Source organism: Meles meles, chromosome 14 (genome assembly GCF_922984935.1).
Source record: "Meles meles chromosome 14, mMelMel3.1 paternal haplotype, whole genome shotgun sequence".
Taxonomy (NCBI): Eukaryota; Metazoa; Chordata; class Mammalia; order Carnivora; family Mustelidae; genus Meles; species Meles meles.
Genome location: NC_060079.1, coordinates 18,774,019 through 18,792,935, shown reverse-complemented (window position 1 = coordinate 18,792,935; position 18,917 = coordinate 18,774,019). Strand labels below are relative to the sequence as shown.

The window sequence follows — 18,917 nt, the reverse complement described above, 5'->3', positions numbered from 1 at the left end:
CAGGTCTCTTGCAGTTCTGGAGTTTGTAGGAAAGTAGCCAAATTTCCCTATGTCCATGAGACTAAGCCCTTTAGGCCCTTAAAGAACTTTCTGGTTTGATAAGACTACCACAGTACTGAACCAGAGCCTCATCAGAAGGGGATGAACAAGCTGAGGTGGCAGATGGAGCAAGTTATCTCAACAGAGGAGAGACTGGATAGATTGCAATAGCCAGTGGTCAGCTAGGCTCCCCAAAGTCATGATGTTAGAGTTAAAAGTACAGTTACTTCGTTTAAATGTGATATTGCTGAGTTTACCCAGAATACTCTAAGATTATGTGTTCGGCCATAAGGGACTGAAACAGAGATTAACATGAGTTATTTAAAAAGTTAAAAATATTACTTCTCACAGATGAGTAACTGATAATATAACCACTACATTTACAACACTCATCTCTTCACAGTCTTAAATATCTCCCCACAAATCACTTACAAGGTTAACTTTGTTCTGAAAAAGGAAATAATTAACCTACTGACAACATGTTTTTTTTTTTTTGTAATCTCACCCAGTATGGGGCTCACACCCACAACCCCAAGATTAAGAGTTGCACACTCTTCCAACTAAGCGAGCACACCTACTGCCATCACTTAAAAGAATTACTTTTTTTTTTAATTTATTTTCAGCGTAACAGTATTCATTGTTTTTGCACCACACCCAGTGCTCCATGCAGTACATGCCCTCCATATTACCCACCACCTGGTTTCCCAACCTCCCACCCCCCCACCCCTTCAAAACCCTCTGGTTGTTTTTCAGAGTCCACAGTCTCTCATGGTTCATCTCCCCTTCCAGTTTTCCTCAACTCCCTTCTCCTCTCCATCTCCCCATGTCCTCCATGTTCTTTGTTATGCTCCACAAATAAGTGAAACCATATGATACTTGACTCTCTCTGCTTGACTTATTTCACTCAGCATAATCTCTTCCAGTCCCGTCCATGTTGCTACAAAAGTTGGGTATTCATCCTTTCTGATGGAGGCATAATACTCCATCGTGTATATGGACCACATCTTCCTTATCCATTCATCTGTTGAAGGGCATCTTGGTTCTTTCCACAGTTTGGCGACCGTGGCCATTGCTGCAATAAACGTTGGGGTACAGATGGCCCTTCTTTTCACTACATCTGTATCTTTGGGGTAAATACCCAGCAGTGCAATTGCAAGGTCACAGGGAAGCTCTATTTTTAATTTCTTGAGGAATCTCCACACTGTTCTCCAAAGTGGCTGCACCAACTTGCATTCCCACCAACAGTGGAAGAGGGTTCCCCTTTCTCCACATCCTCTCCAACACACGTTGTTTCCTGTCTTGCTAATTTTGGCCATTCTAACTGGTGTCAGGTCATATCTCAAAGTGGTTTTAATTTGAATCTCCCTGATGGCTAGTGATTATGAACATTCTTTCATGTGTCTGATAGCCATTTGTATGTCTTCAGTGGAGAAGTGTTTGTTCATATCTTCTGCCCATTTTTTGATATGATTATCTGTTTTGTGTGTGTTGAGTTTGAGGAGTTCTTTATAGATCCTGGATATCAACCTTTTGTCTCTACTGTCATTTGCAAATATCTTCTCCCATTCCGTGGGTTGCCTTTTTGTTTTGTTGAGTGTTTCCGTTGCTGTGCAGAAGCTTTTGATTTTGATAAAGTCCCACAAGTTCATTTTCGCTTTTGCTTCCTTTGCCTTTGGAGACATATCTTGAAAGAAGTTGCTGTGGCTGATATCGAAGAGGTTACTGCCTATGTTCTCCTCTAGGATTCTGATGGATTCCTGTCTCACGTTGAGGTCTTTTAATTACTTCTAAAGGTGGTTAAAGGAACACAGATACTTGAGTTATCCTTATACATTAAGAGTACCTCAAATAAGGAAAATACAATAATGTGTTCATTAGTTTCAAAATTACAAATCAGTTAGAAGCTTAAACAAGACTGAGCCTCATAAGAAGGTACATTTCTAGCACTGGTAGTCTATGTAGAAGGAATCTTTAAACCTAAAATCAGAACTATGGATTCAATCATTGTATGTACAGTTGTTGCTGTATGAATTTCAGGAAGTCACTTAGATTCTGAGTTTCAGTTCCTATAAAAATAGTACCCATCGCACATCGCACAGGATTGTTGTAAGAACTGTTTTTATGTGACAGATTCTGACTGAACGGTTACTCTATATTAAGCACTGACTATAGATATCAAAAATAGAACATTAGGAGCACCTGGGTGGCTCAGTGGGTTAAAGTCTCTGCTTTGGCTCAGGTCATGGTCTCAGGGTCCTGGGATCAAGCCCCACAACAGGCTCTCTGCCTGCCTGCCTCTCTGCCTACTTGTGATTTCTGTCAAATAAATTTTTTTTTAAATCTAAAAAAAAAATAATAAAACATTAAAATGCTGGTTCCTGCTTTAATAAATTCAGAGTACAGAGGAGGAAATAGATGGCTAGGATTTATAATGTCAGGTAGTACTTCCTATAAATGAGGTTATGAGAGGAAGTAAAAGAGAAAGAAGCACTGAAGAGAAAGCTTAGAGCAGTGGATTAAGAATGGTTATGGACAGGCGCTTGGGTGGCTCAGTGGGTTAGAGCCTCTGCCTTCGGCTCAGGTCATGATCCCAGGGTTCTGGGATCTAGCCCCACATCAGGCTCTCTGCTCAGCAGGGAGCCTGCTTCCTCCTCTCTCTCTGCCTGCCTCTCTGCCTACTTGTGATCTCTATCTGTCAAATAAATAAATAAAATCTTTTTTTAAAAAAAAGGAATGGTTATGGACATTGGGGAGGATATGTGCTATGGTGAGTGCGGTGAATTGTGTGAGACTGTTGATTCACAGACCTGTATCCCTGAAACAAATAATACATGTTAATAAAATTTTAAAAATAAAAATAAAAGAACGGGTAAGATTCAAAAAGGTGAAGTTTGAGAAGATTCTTAAAAGATGGGATTCACATTGGAGAGAATTTCCCTAATATGGCAAAGGGAACAAGCATCAAAATCCAGGAGATGCAGAGAACCCCCCTCAAAGTCAACAAGAATAGATCCACACCCCGTCACCTAATAGTAAAATTTACAAGTCTTAGTGACAAAGAGAAAATCCTGAAAGCAGCCCGAGAAAAGAAGTCTGTAACATACAATGGTAAAAATATTAGATTGGCAGCAGACTTATCCACAGAGACCTGGCAGGCCAGAAAGAGCTGGCATGATATATTCAGAGCACTCAACGAGAAAAACATGCAGCCAAGAATACTCTATCCAGCTAGGCTATCATTGAAAATAGAAGGAGAGATAAAAAGCTTCCAGGACAAACAAAAACTGAAAGAATTTGCAAACACCAAACCAGCTCTCCAGGAAATATTGAAAGGGGTCCTCTAAGCAAAGAGAGAGCCTAAAAGTAGTAGATCAGAAAGGTACAGAGACAATATACAGTAACAGTCACCTTACAGGCTAATAATGGCACTAAATTCATATCTCTCAATAGTTACCCTGAATGTTAATGGGCTAAATGCCCCAATCAAAAGACACAGGGTATCAGAATGGATAAAAAAACAAAACCCATCAGTATGTTGCCTACAAGAAACTCATTTTAGACGCGAAGACACCTCCAGATTTAAAGTGAGGGGTTGGAAAACAATTTACCATGCTAATGGGCATCAGAAGAAAGCTGGAGTGGCAATCCTTATATCAGATCAATTAGATTTTAAGCCAAAGACTATAATAAGAGATGAGGAAGGACACTATATCCTACTCAAAGGGTCTGTCCAACAAGAAGATCTAACCATTTTAAATATCTATGCCCCTAACGTGGGAGCAGCCAACTATATCAACCAATTAATAACAAAATCAAAGAAACACATCAATAATAATACAATAATAGTAGGGGACTTGAACACTCCCCTCACTGAAATGGACAGATCATCCAAGCAAAAGATCAACAAGGAAATAAAGGCCTTAAATGACACACTGGACCAGATGGACATCACAGATATATTCAGAACATTTCATCCCAAAGCAACAGAATACACATTCTTCTCTAGTGCACATGGAACCTTCTCCAGAATAGATCACATCCTGGGTCACAAATCAGGTCTCAACCGGTATCAAAAGATTAGGATCATTCCCTGCATATTTTCAGACCACAATGCTCTGAAGCTAGAACTCAATCACAAGAGGAAAGCTGGAAAGAACCCAAATACATGGAGACTAAACAGCATCCTTCTAAAGAATGAATGGGTTAACCAGGAAATTAAAGAAGAATTGAAAAAATTCATGGAAACAAATGATAATGAAAACACAACAGTTCAAAATCTGTGGGACACAGCAAAGGCAGTCCTGAGAGGAAAATATATAGCGGTACAAGCCTTTCTCAAGAAACAAGAAAGGTCTCAAGTACACAACCTAACCCTACACGTAAAGGAGCTGGAGAAAGAACAAGAAAGAAACCCTAAACCCAGCAGGAGAAGAGAAATCATAAAGATCAGAGCAGAAATCAATGAAATAGAAACCAAAAAAACAATAGAAAAAATCAATGAAACTAGGAGCTGGTTCTTTGAAAGAATCAATAAGATTGATAAACCCCTGGCCAGACTCATCAAAAAGAAAAGAGAAAGGACCCAAATCAATAAAATCATGAATGAAAGAGGAGAGATCACAACTAACACCAAAGAAATACAGACAATTATAAGAACATACTATGAGCAACTCTACGCCAACAAATTGGACAATCTGGAAGAAATGGATGCATTCCTAGAGACATATAAACTACCACAACTGAACCAGGAAGAAATAGAAAACCTGAACAGGCCCATAACCAGTAAGGAGATTGAAACAGTCATCAAAAATCTCCAAACAAACAAAAGCCCAGGGCCAGACGGCTTCCCAGGGGAATTCTACCAAACATTTAAAGAAGAACTCATTCCTATTCTCCTGAAACTGTTCAAAAAAATAGAAATGGAAGGAAAACTTCCAAACTCATTTTATGAGGCCAGCATCACCTTGATCCCAAAACCAGACAAGGATCCCACCAAAAAAGAGAACTACAGACCAATATCCTTGATGAACACAGACGCAAAAATTCTCGCCAAAATACTAGCCAATAGGATTCAACAGTACATTAAAAGGATTATTCACCACGATCAAGTGGGATTTATTCCAGGGCTGCAGGGTTGGTTCAACATCCGCAAATCAATCAATGTGATAGAACACATTAATAAAAGAAAGAACAAGAACCATATGATACTCTCAATAGATGCTGAAAAAGCATTTGACAAAGTACAGCATCCCTTCCTGATCAAAACTCTTCAAAGTGTGGGGATAGAGGGCACATACCTCAATATTATCAAAGCCATCTATGAAAAACCCACCGCAAATATCATTCTCAATGGAGAAAATCTGAAAGCTTTTCCGTTAAGGTCAGGAACACGGCAGGGATGTCCATTATCACCACTGCTATTCAACATAGTACTAGAAGTCCTAGCCTCAGCAATCAGACAACAAAAAGAAATTAAAGGCATCCAAATTGGTAAAGAAGAAGTCAAACTATCACTCTTCGCAGATGATATGATACTATATGTGGAAAACCCAAAAGACTCCACTCCAAAACTGCTAGAACTTGTTCAGGAATTCAGTAAAGTGTCAGGATATAAAATCAATGCACAGAAATCAGTTGCATTTCTGTACACCAACAACAAGACTGAAGAAAGAGAAATTAAGGAGTCAATCCCATTTACAATTGTACCCAAAACTATAAGATACCTAGGAATAAACCTAACCAAAGAGACTAAGAATCTATACACAGAAAATTATAAAGTACTCATGAAAGAAATTGAGGAAGACACAAAAAAATGGAAAAATGTTCCATGCTCCTGGATTGGAAGAATAAATATTGTGAAAATGTCTATGCTACCTAAAGCAATCTACACATTTAATGCAATCCCTATCAAAATACCATCCATTTTTTTCAAAGAAATGGAACAAATAATCCTCAAATTTATATGGAACCAGAAAAGACCTCGAATAGCCAAAGGAATATTGAAGAACAAAGCCAAAGTTGGTGGCATTACAATTCCGGACTTCAAGCTCTATTACAAAGCTGTCATCATCAAGACAGCATGGTACTGGCACAAAAACAGACACATAGATCAGTGGAACAGAATAGAGAGCCCAGAAATCGACCCTCAACTCTATGGTCAACTAATCTTCGACAAAGCAGGAAAGAATGTCCAATGGAAAAAAGACAGCCTCTTCAATAAATGGTGCTGGGAAAATTGGACAGCCACATGCAGAAAAATGAAATTGGACCACTTCCTTACACCACACACGAAAATAGACTCCAAATGGATGAAGGACCTCAATGTGAGAAAGGAATCCATCAAAATCCTTGAGGAGAATGCAGGCAGCAACCTCTTTGCCCTCAGCCGTAGCAACATCTTCCTAGGAACAACGGCAAAGGCAAGGGAAGCAAGGGCAAAAATGAACTGTTGGGATTTCATCAAGATCAAAAGCTTTTGCACAGCAAAGGAAACAGTTAACAAAACCAAAAGACAACTGACAGAATGGGAGAAGATATTTGCAAACGACATATCAGATAAAGGGCTAGTATCCAAAATCTATAAGGAACTTAGCAAACTCAACACCCAAAAAACAAACAATCCAATCAAGAAATGGGCAGAGGACATGAACAGACATTTCTGCAAAGAAGACATCCAGATGGCCAACAGACACATGAAAAAATGCTCCACGTCACTCGCCATCAGGGAAATACAAATCAAAACCACAATGAGATATCACCTCACACCAGTCAGAATGGCTAAAATGAACAAGTCAGGAAATGACAGATGCTGGAGAGGATGTGGAGAAAGGGGAACCCTCCTCCACTGTTGGTGGGAATGCAAGCTGGTGCAACCACTCTGGAAAACAGCATGGAGGTTCCTCAAAATGTTGAAAATAGAACTACCCTATGACCCAGCAATTGCACTACTGGGTATTTACCCTAAAGATACAAACATAGTGATCCGAAGGGGCACGTGTACCCGAATGTTTATAGCAGCAATGTCTACAATAGCCAGACTATGGAAAGAACCTAGATGTCCATCAACAGATGAATGGATAAAGAAGATGTGGTATATATACACAATGGAATACTATGCAGCCATCAAAAGAAATGAAATCTTGCCATTTGCGACGACGTGGATGGAACTAGAGCGTATCATGCTTAGTGAAATAAGTCAATCGGAGAAAGACAACTATCATATGATCTCCCTGATATGAGGACATGGAGAAGCAACATGGGGGGGTAGGAGATAGGAGAAGAATAAATGAAACAAGATGGGATTGGGAGGGAGACAAAGCATAAATGACTCTTAATCTCACAAAACAAACTGGGGGTTGCTGCGGGGAGGTGGGATTGGGGGAGGGGGAGCGGGCTATGGACATTGGGGAGGGGAAGCGAACCATAAGAGACTATGGACTCTGAAAAACAACCTGAGGGTTTTGAAGGGTCAGGGGTGGGAGGTTGGGGCAACCTGAGGGTTTTGAAGGGTCAGGGGTGGGAGGTTCGGGGAACAGGTGGTGGGTAATGGGGAGGGCACGTTTTGCATGGAGCACTGGGTGTTGTGCAAAAAGAATGAATACTGTTACGCTGAAAAAATAAATAAAATGAGAAAAAAAAAAAAAAAAAAAAAAAAAAAAAAAAAAAAGATGGGATTCATACCATACCCCTTCATCACCCCTAAAAATAAATTAAAACTCTTAGAGATTAAAAAAAGGAAATGATTTATGATTAAAATTGATATATAAATTGAAGACTATATCTATATAAAATAAATTCAATTTAAAGTATCATTCAAGGGGCACCTGGCTGGTTCAGTTGGTGGAGTGCATGACTCAATCTCATTGGGGTCATGAGTTCAAGCCCCATGTGTGGTGTAGAACTTACTTAAATAAATAAAACCTTAAAAAAAATGAAATCCACTCAAAAATCACACAGTTTATGATGGAGCTGAAATCAGGCCAACAAAACTCAACTAGGCCAATAAAATGCAAACTAATGTTGCACCTCCTATATTCCTAGCAGTGTTAAAAGAAAAACAGTGTTAAAATTATGATTCATATTTTTATCCTCAAGAAATTATGCCAGTCAATAAAATTTATATATATATGAAGTAATTAAAAATATAGAATAAGTACAATACCAAAAAGACATTATATAAAATAAGTGGTCAGACAGTGAAGAGAAGCAGGGCTATCAGGATTTACTGAGGAAGGCTATAAGGAAAACTGGGTACCTAAAAGAGGATTCAACGGCTCTAAGTAAATCATGAGAAAAGAGAGTGGCTGTCCAGGTAATTGACATGATTAAGGCACACAGCAAAACTGTGCATGTAATATTTGTGACAGAAAATACAATAGGCCAAGTAGAGTTAGATACAGGAAATCATGAATTTGAATAATCATGGACATATCCTTGATGCCGAAGAAAGGAGAACCCCTGAACTCTAGTTCGGTAATATATTCATAAATCATGGAATCAACTTTTTTTAATATCACAATTAGATGTTTAAGTCCACAACTAAAAACGAAAACAAAAGTGCTTCAAGGTATTCCCTAAGAGAGATGAAACACTCCAAGAGTCAACCAAGAATGTAGATATAGATTTTTCCTGGACACTGCTCTCCCTAGTTGCTCTTCAGATAAACTCTACAAAAAGCATTTTGAAACGGGCACCTGGGTGGCTCAGTGGGTTAAAGCCTCTGCCTTCGGCTGGGGTCATGGTCCCGGGGTCTTGGGATCGAGTCCCGCGTCCTGGGATCTGTTCAGCGGGGAGCCTGCTTTCCTCTCTCTCTCTGCCTGCCTCTCTGCCTATTTGACAGATCTCTGTCAAATAAATAAAATCTTAAAAAAAAAAAAAGCATTTTGACAGAAAAAACTTTTCTCATTAGAGCTATATCACACATACCATATTTCAAACAGATACATTTCCATAAAACATTTTGTACTGAACATACTGTTTTGAGATCATGATAACATGCCTGTATGTTTACGTTCATTCTGTTAATGCATTTGTCTGACATCAGGAAAGCATGAATAGAATGATATATATGATGTGTATTATGTGTAAATTTGAATTGGACCACTTTGAAAATGTTTTAACTTTTTAGTAAAACTTCCCATCCCTACAAATTCTACCACGCATGCACACTAGAAATAAACTTCTGGCAGAGAGCGAGGTGAGAAACGCAGCGCGGCGGTGGATCCCAGGGCCCTCCAGGCCCTCCTGCCTGAAGCCAGCGGGTGAACTTGGGGGCCCGGGGACAGGTCGCGGGCTCTGACCTGTAGAGACCCAGCGCCCTCGCCGCGGCTGCCCAGAGGCCAGGCCCAGACTGAAGCAGCTGCGAGCTTCTCCGCACCCCCACCCCCACCTTGGCGCCTATGGCGGCGGCCTCTCGGAGCCCAGACCTCGCCTCCTGCCCACTCCCCGGGTGCAACTCTGCCGGGCCTCCGCCAAGCCCCTGCCCAAGCCCGCGGGCGCGCAGCGCCTTTAGACGTCGGGTGTGGCGGAGCGAGAAGAATGGCGGCCACGCAAATACCGCAGACGCCCATTGGGGATGCCGAGGGTCTGAGAAGGCCGGTCTGCGCGGACGCAAGCTCGGCCACCTTTGGGCCTTGGAGCCCCATAGGTCCGGCCCTGGGATGACCGCTCCGTCCCTACTGGACAAAACCTCACTTTCTGGGGAGAACGGTGGACAGAGGCCCTAAGGGGCCCGGTAGGTGAGCGAAGCTCGGGTCGACGACGGGTGGAACCGTTAATGGGCCGCAGGCCGTTGGTCTTGGTTCCACCAAACGTTGATGTTCAAGATCGACATGGGAGAATTACGTGCCGCATTTGGCCGAAAGGAAGACCACCCTTCCGGAGGATTCACTGGCCGTTTTTAGAAGTTCTGTGTATATAATATGAAAAAGCTGCTCTCAACTTCCCTCACACCCCCAACCTTTCAAAAGAAAACTTTTTTTTTTTTTTTAATGTATTTATTTGACAGAGAGAGATCACGAGTAAGCAGAGAGGCAGGCAGAGAGAGAGGAAGAAGCAGGCTCCCTGCTGAGCAGAGAGCCCGATGTGGGGCTCGATCCCAGGACCCTGAGATCCTGACCTGAGCTGAAGGCAGAGGCTTAACCCACTGAGCCACCCAGGTGCCCCTCAAAAGAAGACTTTTCGTCACATCCAGGCCTTCTAGATGTAAAGAGATTGCCAACATATGATAAAGTAGAGTTAGAAAAATCACACGTCTTGGAAATGCCTATTTGTTTTTTTTAAAAATCATAGAAAAGAAATGTCTTTTGAAAATGACTTTGGAATGGGATTGATAGACCACCTCTCAGAAGGGGCATCAGGAGCAACACGCGCCCACCTTTGTTCAGTGGGTCAGAGGACATGAAATAGGCGACCTCGAGGAGGAAGAAAAGAAGGAAATAATCGTCTTGGTGATGGAATTGTTAAACCACCTCTGAGCAGTAGGCTGTTGTGTATCTTTGTTCCGTGGCTGGAAGGAGGTAGAAGGGAAAGAACTGCAAAAGGAAAGAAGCATCTTGGACATGGAATGTCTCAGAAATGTCAGGACTTACTAGGTTGGCAGCAGAGGGGCAGAAGGAAGTATAGAGGGAGAGATGTATGCGGATGTGTTCATACTTATAATAACTGTTAATATGTGTGCATCTCTTTGGCTGTACTATGTGAATACATTAAGTGATTCAATGGAAACACACCCCATTGCTAATATTTGAACAGTATAAATTGGATAATGAATTCTTTTAGGAGCATTATACATTGTGTACTCTTACTTATGTCTGTTTTAATTGGACATTAAGGGAATGTAGTATTTTAATTGTAACTCTGCCAGTATCTTTATCTAGAGGCCTGTTGCCATTTTTGTCTTCTCTGAAATCTTTGTCACCAAGAAAGGCAGGATTTACACTTTTTTTCTTTTGGATGGAGTTGATGTAGTGTGTTCTTGGTTATCAAAATAGTCATAGTTTAGGGACTTTGAAATGGTGAATATTCATGGTGTGTAAAAAAAAGCATGATATATGGGGCGCCTGGGTGGCTCAGTGGGTTAAAGCCTCTGCCTTCGGCTCAGGTCATGATCCCAGGATCCTGGGAACGAGCCCCGCATCGGGCTCTCTGCTCGGCAAGGAGCCTGCTTCCTTCTCTCTCTGCCTGCCTCTTTGCCTACTTGTGATCTCTGTCCAAACAATAAATAAATAAAATCTAGAAAAAAACAAGCATGATATATAACTACGATCTTAATAACATTAAAATGCTTACTTTTGTAGATACACACATGGGACTTAGAAGTCAAACTATAAACTGCTTGTGATTATGGATGACTTCGTTCTTTGCTTTTTGTATTTTTCAATTTCCTTTTATGCACATGTTAACTTTTAATAAATTTTTTAAAACCTAAAAAAAAAAGAGAGAGTTGCTTCCTGTTTGAGGACAATGCTCACTAGAACCAAAACTCCCAAGAGAGACTGGAGTCCAACAGTTTCAGAGTTCTAACTGAAAATCTGTGAGGATCACACATCTGGAATGAATTCCAAGTGATTCCCATATAAAGCGGAGATTTATAACATCAAATGGAAACCATACATCAAATTGTAAACAATTGGAGTCTGAAATTGTTCAACATACATCCTTGAAACTGAGTTTGTAGCTTTTTTCCAAATAGGTGATGGGTATTAAGGCGGGCACTTATGATGAGTACTGGGCATTATACATAAGTGATGAATCACTAAATTCTATACCTGAAACCAATTTTACCATGTATGTTAACTAACTAGAATTTAAATAAAAACTTGAAATTTAAAAAAAAGAAATCAAAGCAAAACTAAAGGCATGGTGATATCAACCTATCAAAACACTACCAGATCGCACATGTTGCATGGAGCACTGGGTGTTGTGCAAAAACAATGAATACTGTTACAGAAAAAATAAATAAATAAATTTAAAATAAAAAAAAAAAAAAACACTACCAGATCTTCTGAATTCATTTCAATTACAAATTAGACAATTGGCACAATACTTGTCAAGTGTTTTAAAAAAATTATTGGTATTTTTTGGTCATGGTTTTTTTTTTTTTAAGATTTTATTTATTTGACAGACAGAGATCTCAAGTAGGCAGAGAGGCAGGCAGAGAGAGAGGAGGAAGCAGGCTCCCCGCTGAGCAGAGATCCTGATGCCGGGCTTGATCCCAGGACCCTGGGATCATGACCCGAGCCGAGCCGAAGGCAAAGGCTTTAACCCACTGAGCCACCCAGGCACCCCTTTGGTCATGGTTTCATTTCATCACCAGCAAAACCATCTCTATCAAATCACTCTTAAATTTGTTTTTTTTTTTTTTAAAGATTATTTATTTATTTATTTGACAGAGAGAGATCACAAGCAGGCAGAGAGGCAGGCAGAGAGAGAGTGAGAGGGAAGCAGGCTCCCCGCGGAGCGGAGAGCCCGATGCGGGACTCGATCCCAGGACCCTGAGATCATGACCTGAGCCGAAGGCAGCGGCCCAAACCACTGAGCCACCCAGGCGCCCCAAATTTGTTTTTTTTTTTTAATGTGCATGAGAATTATCTTTTTTTGTGAATTACATATATATTACCAGTTCTTCTTCTATATTTCAAATCTCAGTTAATGGCTGTGACCCAATCATCTCTGTCATCTGGATTAGAAAACTCATTCTTACCTTTCTCTTCTTCATCTCTTCATTTAATGGGTCACCAAGTTCCAGGTTGTGACGTTATCTGACTGCAACATTTACCATGCTATTGATCAATCACACTGGTTGATTTGTCTGCCCAGGCTAATGAGGTTTGCATCCCTTTCTCTTACATAGTTCTATGTACTTTTCCCCAAAAAACGACATAATTGAAAGGGAATTACTTTTCCAAGTAGACCTAACACTAGGCCTTTAAAATGGAATGGCTTTAGCCCTTACTTCATGCATTTCTTAGCCATTTAATTATAAAAAAAGAAACTCAAGTGTTCCTGCAAGATAGCATATTCCTACTAGCTACTGATTCCCTGCCCCAACCAACTGTTAATGCCACAGAAATAAAGTGTATTAATCTGAAGAACTGAAGGAAAGCCTGTGAGGAGCCCTGGGAGAGACGGGGGGCCATCGTGAACTTGGTGTAAGGTAGAAGGCAAAAAACTGTTGGCCAAAAACTTGGCATACAATGTAGGTATAGGTTCAGGGAAATTTTTCTAGTTTTGCTCTTTACTCTCTGACACATTAACCTGCCTATAGTCACAAGGGGACAGAAAACCATGGCATCAGCCCAAAACCACAGGGGAAACAGTCCTCTGGAAACACCTGGCTGGCTCAGTCGGTTAAACATCTGCCTTCGGCTTAGGTCATGATCTGAGGATCCTGGAATCCAGCTCCTTGCCAGGCTCCCTGCTCAGTGGGGAGTCTTTTTCTCCCCCTCCTTCTGCCCTTCCCCCACTTGTGTGCTCTTTCAAACAGATAAAATCTTAAAAAAAAAAAAAAAAGCCCTCTGTATCAAGATGAGAACAGCAGAAAACAGTTACAAGTGAACTAAAAGCTCCTCCTCTGCCTCTCCCCCTCCCTACTGTAAGGAATAGAGACAGAAGTCAAAAGAGAAAAACCCTCTACAGAAAGCAGTATAATAATAATCATAAAAAAGAGACTAGGAGGAATATTTTGGAGGTGATGGATATGCTTATGGCATAGGTTGTGGTAATGGTTTCTTGAACATATACTTATTTCCAAACTCATGTTGTATATATTAAATGTGTGCATCTTTTTACATAGCAATCATTCCTGGATAAGGTAATTTTTAAAAAGAAGAAGAAGAAAATGGAGAAAGCAATAATGCAGGCCACCTGAAGAAACATCAGGTTATCCACAAAGAAAAAAGAATTAGCTTGACATCAGACTGTTCACCAGCTACATTACAGAGATAATGATATGGAATTGTTTCTTCAAAATGTTTAAAGAAAATAATTTTAATCCTAAAATTGTATATTTAGTCAAACTAGCATTTAAATGTAAGACTGAAATGAAGATATTCTCATACATACAAGGCCTTGAGGTTGCCTGGGTGGCTCAGTCTGTTAAGTGTCTGCATTCAGCTCAGCTCATGATCCCAGAGTCCTGGGATTGAGTAGCACATCAGGCTCCCTACTCAGAAGGGAGTCTGCTTCTCCCTCTGCCCTTCTCTCTTGCTCATGATATCTCCTTCTCTCTCTCTCATTCTTTCTCTCAAATAAATAAATAGAAATCTTTAAACAAAAAAAATGCATATAAGTCTTTAAGACATTTTTTTACACAAAGCCTTTTGGAAGCTCTCTTAGAAGAACAACTCCAAAAACAAGAGAAATAAATCATGAAGGATGAGGTACTATAAGATATTTGGGAAACAGATGAATAATTTAATAAAGTTTAGAGTTTTTGAAGAGACAAAAACATATAAAATTATATTTAAAACAATACAGAACCAAAACTCTGGGTACCATCACCACAGAAGTGGAATGGGAAAAGGAATGGAGAACAAGAGAAGATATAAGTATGCTATAGGATAATACATTATGGGAAGAGAGTTATATGGATATTGATAACTTTAAGTCCTTGAAAAAGTAAGGTAAAAATAAGATGGATCTTAATATATTAGGCATACTCACTAGAACAATAAAAATAAAATGGAGAATTTCAAATCAGCAAAAGATTCAGTCTATCCCATGGAACAGAAGAAGGAAAAAAGAAGAAACCTACTACTAATAATGGAAATGGAAAAAAAAAGTTATACAGCAGAAAGATGTTCTAATAGAATAAAAATATAAACATAAATAAGGTTAACCTCACAAATCAAAGATTATCAGACTACATTTTATTATATATTCAATATGCTGTCATCAGATATCATTTTTTTATTTTAATTTTTTAAAGTTTACATTCAAGTTAATTAAGATATAGTATATTATTAGTTCCAGGGATAGAATTTAGTGATTCATCAATTGTATATAATAACCAGTGTTCATTATATCAAGTGCCCTCCTTAATGCCCATCACCCAGTTACCCCATCCCCCCACAAACCTCCCCTCCAGCAACCCTCAGTTTGTTTCCTATAGTTAAAGAGTATTTTATAGTTTGTCTTCCTCTGTTTTTAATCTATTTTATTTTCCCTTCCCTTCCCTGTGTTCATCTGTTTTGCTTCTTAAATTCCACATATGAGTGAAATCGTATGGTATTTGTCTTTGACTGACTTATTTCATTTAGCATAATACCCTCTAGTTCTATCCACATCATTGTAAATGGAAAGATTTCATTCTTTTTGATGGCTGAGTAATATTACAACTATTTCACCTTTATCTAATCCATTCATCCATTGATGGACACCTGGGCTCCCACCACAGTGTGGATATTGCTGCTATAAATATTGGGGTGCATGTGCTCCTTCTAATCACTGTTTGTATTCTTTGGATAAATACCTACTCCTGCAATTGCTGGGTCACAGTGTAGCTCTATTTTCAACTTTTTGAGAGACCTCCATACTGTTTTCCAGGGTAGTTTCACCAGCCTTCATTCCCACCAACAGGGTAAGAGGGCTCCCTTTTCTCCACATCCTCACCAACATCTGTTGTTTCCTGAGTTGTTAATTTTAGCCATTCTTACCCATGTAAAGTGGCATCTCATTGTGGTTTTGATTTGTATTTCCCTGATGATGAGCGATGTTGACCATTTTTTCATGTGTCTATTAACCATTTGTATGTCTTCTTTGGAGAAATGTTGGTTCATGTCCTCTGTCCATTTCTTGACTGAATTTTTTATTTGTTGGGTGTTGATTTTGATAAGTTCATTATGGATTTTGGGTACTAGCCTTTCATCTATCATTTGCAAATATCTTCTTCCATTCTGTGGATTGCCTTTTGGTTTTGTTGACTGTCTTGTTGTTGTGCAAAAGCTTTTTATCCTGATAAGGTTCCAATGGTTCATTTTTGCTTTTTTCCCCTTGCCTCTGGAGACATGTCTAGCAAGAATTATCTGCGGCTGAGGTCAAAGAGGTTACTGCTTGTGTTCTCCTCTAGGATTTTGATGGATTCCTATCTCACATTTAGGTCTTTCATACTAGCTAATTGGATCCAACAGTACATTAAAAGGATTATTCACCATGACCAAGTAGGATTTATTCCTGGGCTATAGGAGTGGTTCAGTATCTGTAAATTAATCAACATGATACATCACATTAATGAAAGAAAGAATGAGAACCATATGATTCTCTCATTAGATGCAGAAAAAGCATTTGACAAAATACAGCATCCTTTCTTGATAAAAAGCCTCAACAAAGTAAGGATAGAAGGAACATACCTTAAGATCATCAAGGCCATATACAAAAGACCTTCAGCTAATATCATCACCAACGGAAAAACTGAGAGCCTTTCCCCTAAGGTAAGGAACATGACAAAGATATACACTCTCACCACTGTTGTTCAACATAGTACCGGAAGTCCTAACTTCAGCAATCAGATCAGCAAAGAAGTCAAACTTTCACTCTTCACAGACAACATAATACTCTATGTAGAAAACCCAAAAGACCCCACCAAAAAATTGCTAGAACTCGTACAGGAATTCAGCAAAGCCACAGGATATAAAATCAATGCACAGAAGTCTGTTACATTTCTATATACCAACAACAAAGCAGCAGAAAGAGAAATCAAGGAATCAATTCTATTTACAAATGCACCAAAACCATAAGATACCTAGGAACAAACTTAACCAAAAGGTAAAAGATCTGTATTCTGAAAACTATACAGCACTTATAAAAGAAATCGAAGGGTACACAAAGAAACGGAAAACATTCCATGCTCAAGGACTGGAATAAGATATATTGTTAAAATGTCTATGCTACCCAAAGCAATCTATGCTTTCAATGCAATCCGTATCAAAATAACACCAGGATTTTTCACAGAGCTAGAGCAAAAAATTCTAAAATTTGTATGAAACCAGAAAAGACCCAGAATAACCAAAGTAATGTTAAAAAAGAAAACCAAGCTGGAGGCATAATAATTCCAGACTTCAAGATGCATTACAAAGCTATAATCATCAAGATAATAAGGTACTAGCGCTAAAGTGGACACATAGATCAATGGAACAGAATAAAGAACCCTGAAATAGACCCACAACTCTATGGACAAACAATCTTCAACAAAGCAGGAAAGAATATCCAATGGAAAAAAAGACAGTCTCTTTAACAAATGGTTTGGGGGAAACTGGAAAGCCATATGCAGAAGAATGAAACTAGGCCACTTTCTTACACCACAAACAAAAACAGATATCATTTTTTTAAAGAACATAGAAAGCTAAAGGTGAAGAGACCTTTTTAAAACATATCAGGCAAGTCTAAACTAAAAGCAACAGCATAATTTTAATGTAAGACAAAAATTAAATCAAAACAAAAATTATTATAAGGGATGAAGAGAAATATTGTATACTAATAAAAGGAAAAAAGAGATCAAGAATATACATTGATCATGAACACAAATTTGTCTAATAAAAAAGACTCAAACATATATAGAAAATATGACAGAATTACTGGTACAATGGATAAGTAAAAAATTATGTTTATAACTTTGACATAAAATAAACAATAAAAGAAATAATTAAGGTATATAAGTTTTAAATAACTCATAATGAACCTAAATCAATATATTTGCAAAGAATTAATATTCAGTGGGCAGTATTAGTCAGCTCAGGCTGCCATAATAAAACACCACAGTGGATGTTTTAACATCAGGCATTTATTTCCAAGCAGTTCTGAAAGATAGAAGTCCATGATTGAGGTACCAACAAATTTGATTTCTGGTAAAATCTCTCTTATTAGCTTATAGACAGCTACCTTGATGGGTGTGTCTTCACACAGCCTCTCTTCAGTGCATATGAGGATGATGGAGAAAGAGCATGCGAGAGCAAGCTCTGGTATCACTTCATCTTCTTATAAGGACACTGGTCGTATTGCATTAAGGCCCACCTTAATGACATCAGTTAACTATTTTTTTTTAATTGTGTTATGTTAGTCACCATACAATACATCATTAGTTCTCAAATTAGTGTTCCAAGATCCATAGTTTACGTATAACACTCAGTGCTCCATGCAATACATCCCCTCCTTAATACCCACTACCAGGTTAATTTTAATAACCTCCCTAAAGTCCCTGACTTCAAATACAGTTTCATTGGGGTTTAGGCCTTTAAGAATGAGGGGAGGATGGGGTGCCTGGGTGTCTCAGTGGGTTAAAGCCTCTGCCTTCAGCTCAGGTCATCTCAGGGTCCTGGGATGGAGCCCAGCATCGGGCTCTCTGCTCAGCAGGGAACCTGCTTCCCCCTCTCTCTCTGCCTGCCTCTCTGCCTACTTGTGATCTCTGTCTGTCAAATAAATAAAATCTTAAAAAAAAAAAAAGAATGGGGGGAGGAGACACAATCCAACCATAACACATTTAAATATGTATTCTTTTTGAGCATGAATGAAACATATTTATTGATCTATAATATTTTAGGCTATAAGAAATCTATCAATAAAATCCAACAAGTCAACCAATTAAGACTAAATTTTCTATTCATAACTCAATACAATTAGAAATTATCATCGAAGGATAGATAATATAAAGTCCTGTGTATCCATTCAACAATGCACTCCTAAAATATGTATAACAATTAAAATAGTACATGCCAATATTTTTACGACCCCAACTAAAGCTACAATTAGAGGGAAATTTATAATTTTAAAAGTACTTATCAGAAAATAGATAATATTTAAAAATAATAAGGTATATATTCACTTCCAGAAGTCAGAAGATTACAAATAAGCTAACACCCAAAGGAAAAAGAAAAAAGGAAATA

General features: G+C 38.9%; 1 long non-coding RNA gene across 1 annotated transcript in view; it reads right to left on the bottom strand.

Moving 5' to 3' along the window:
• The window catches only part of LOC123925112, a 250,482-nt gene that overhangs the window by 129,122 nt on the left and 102,443 nt on the right, over positions 1-18,917 (bottom strand). The window lies entirely within an intron of this gene.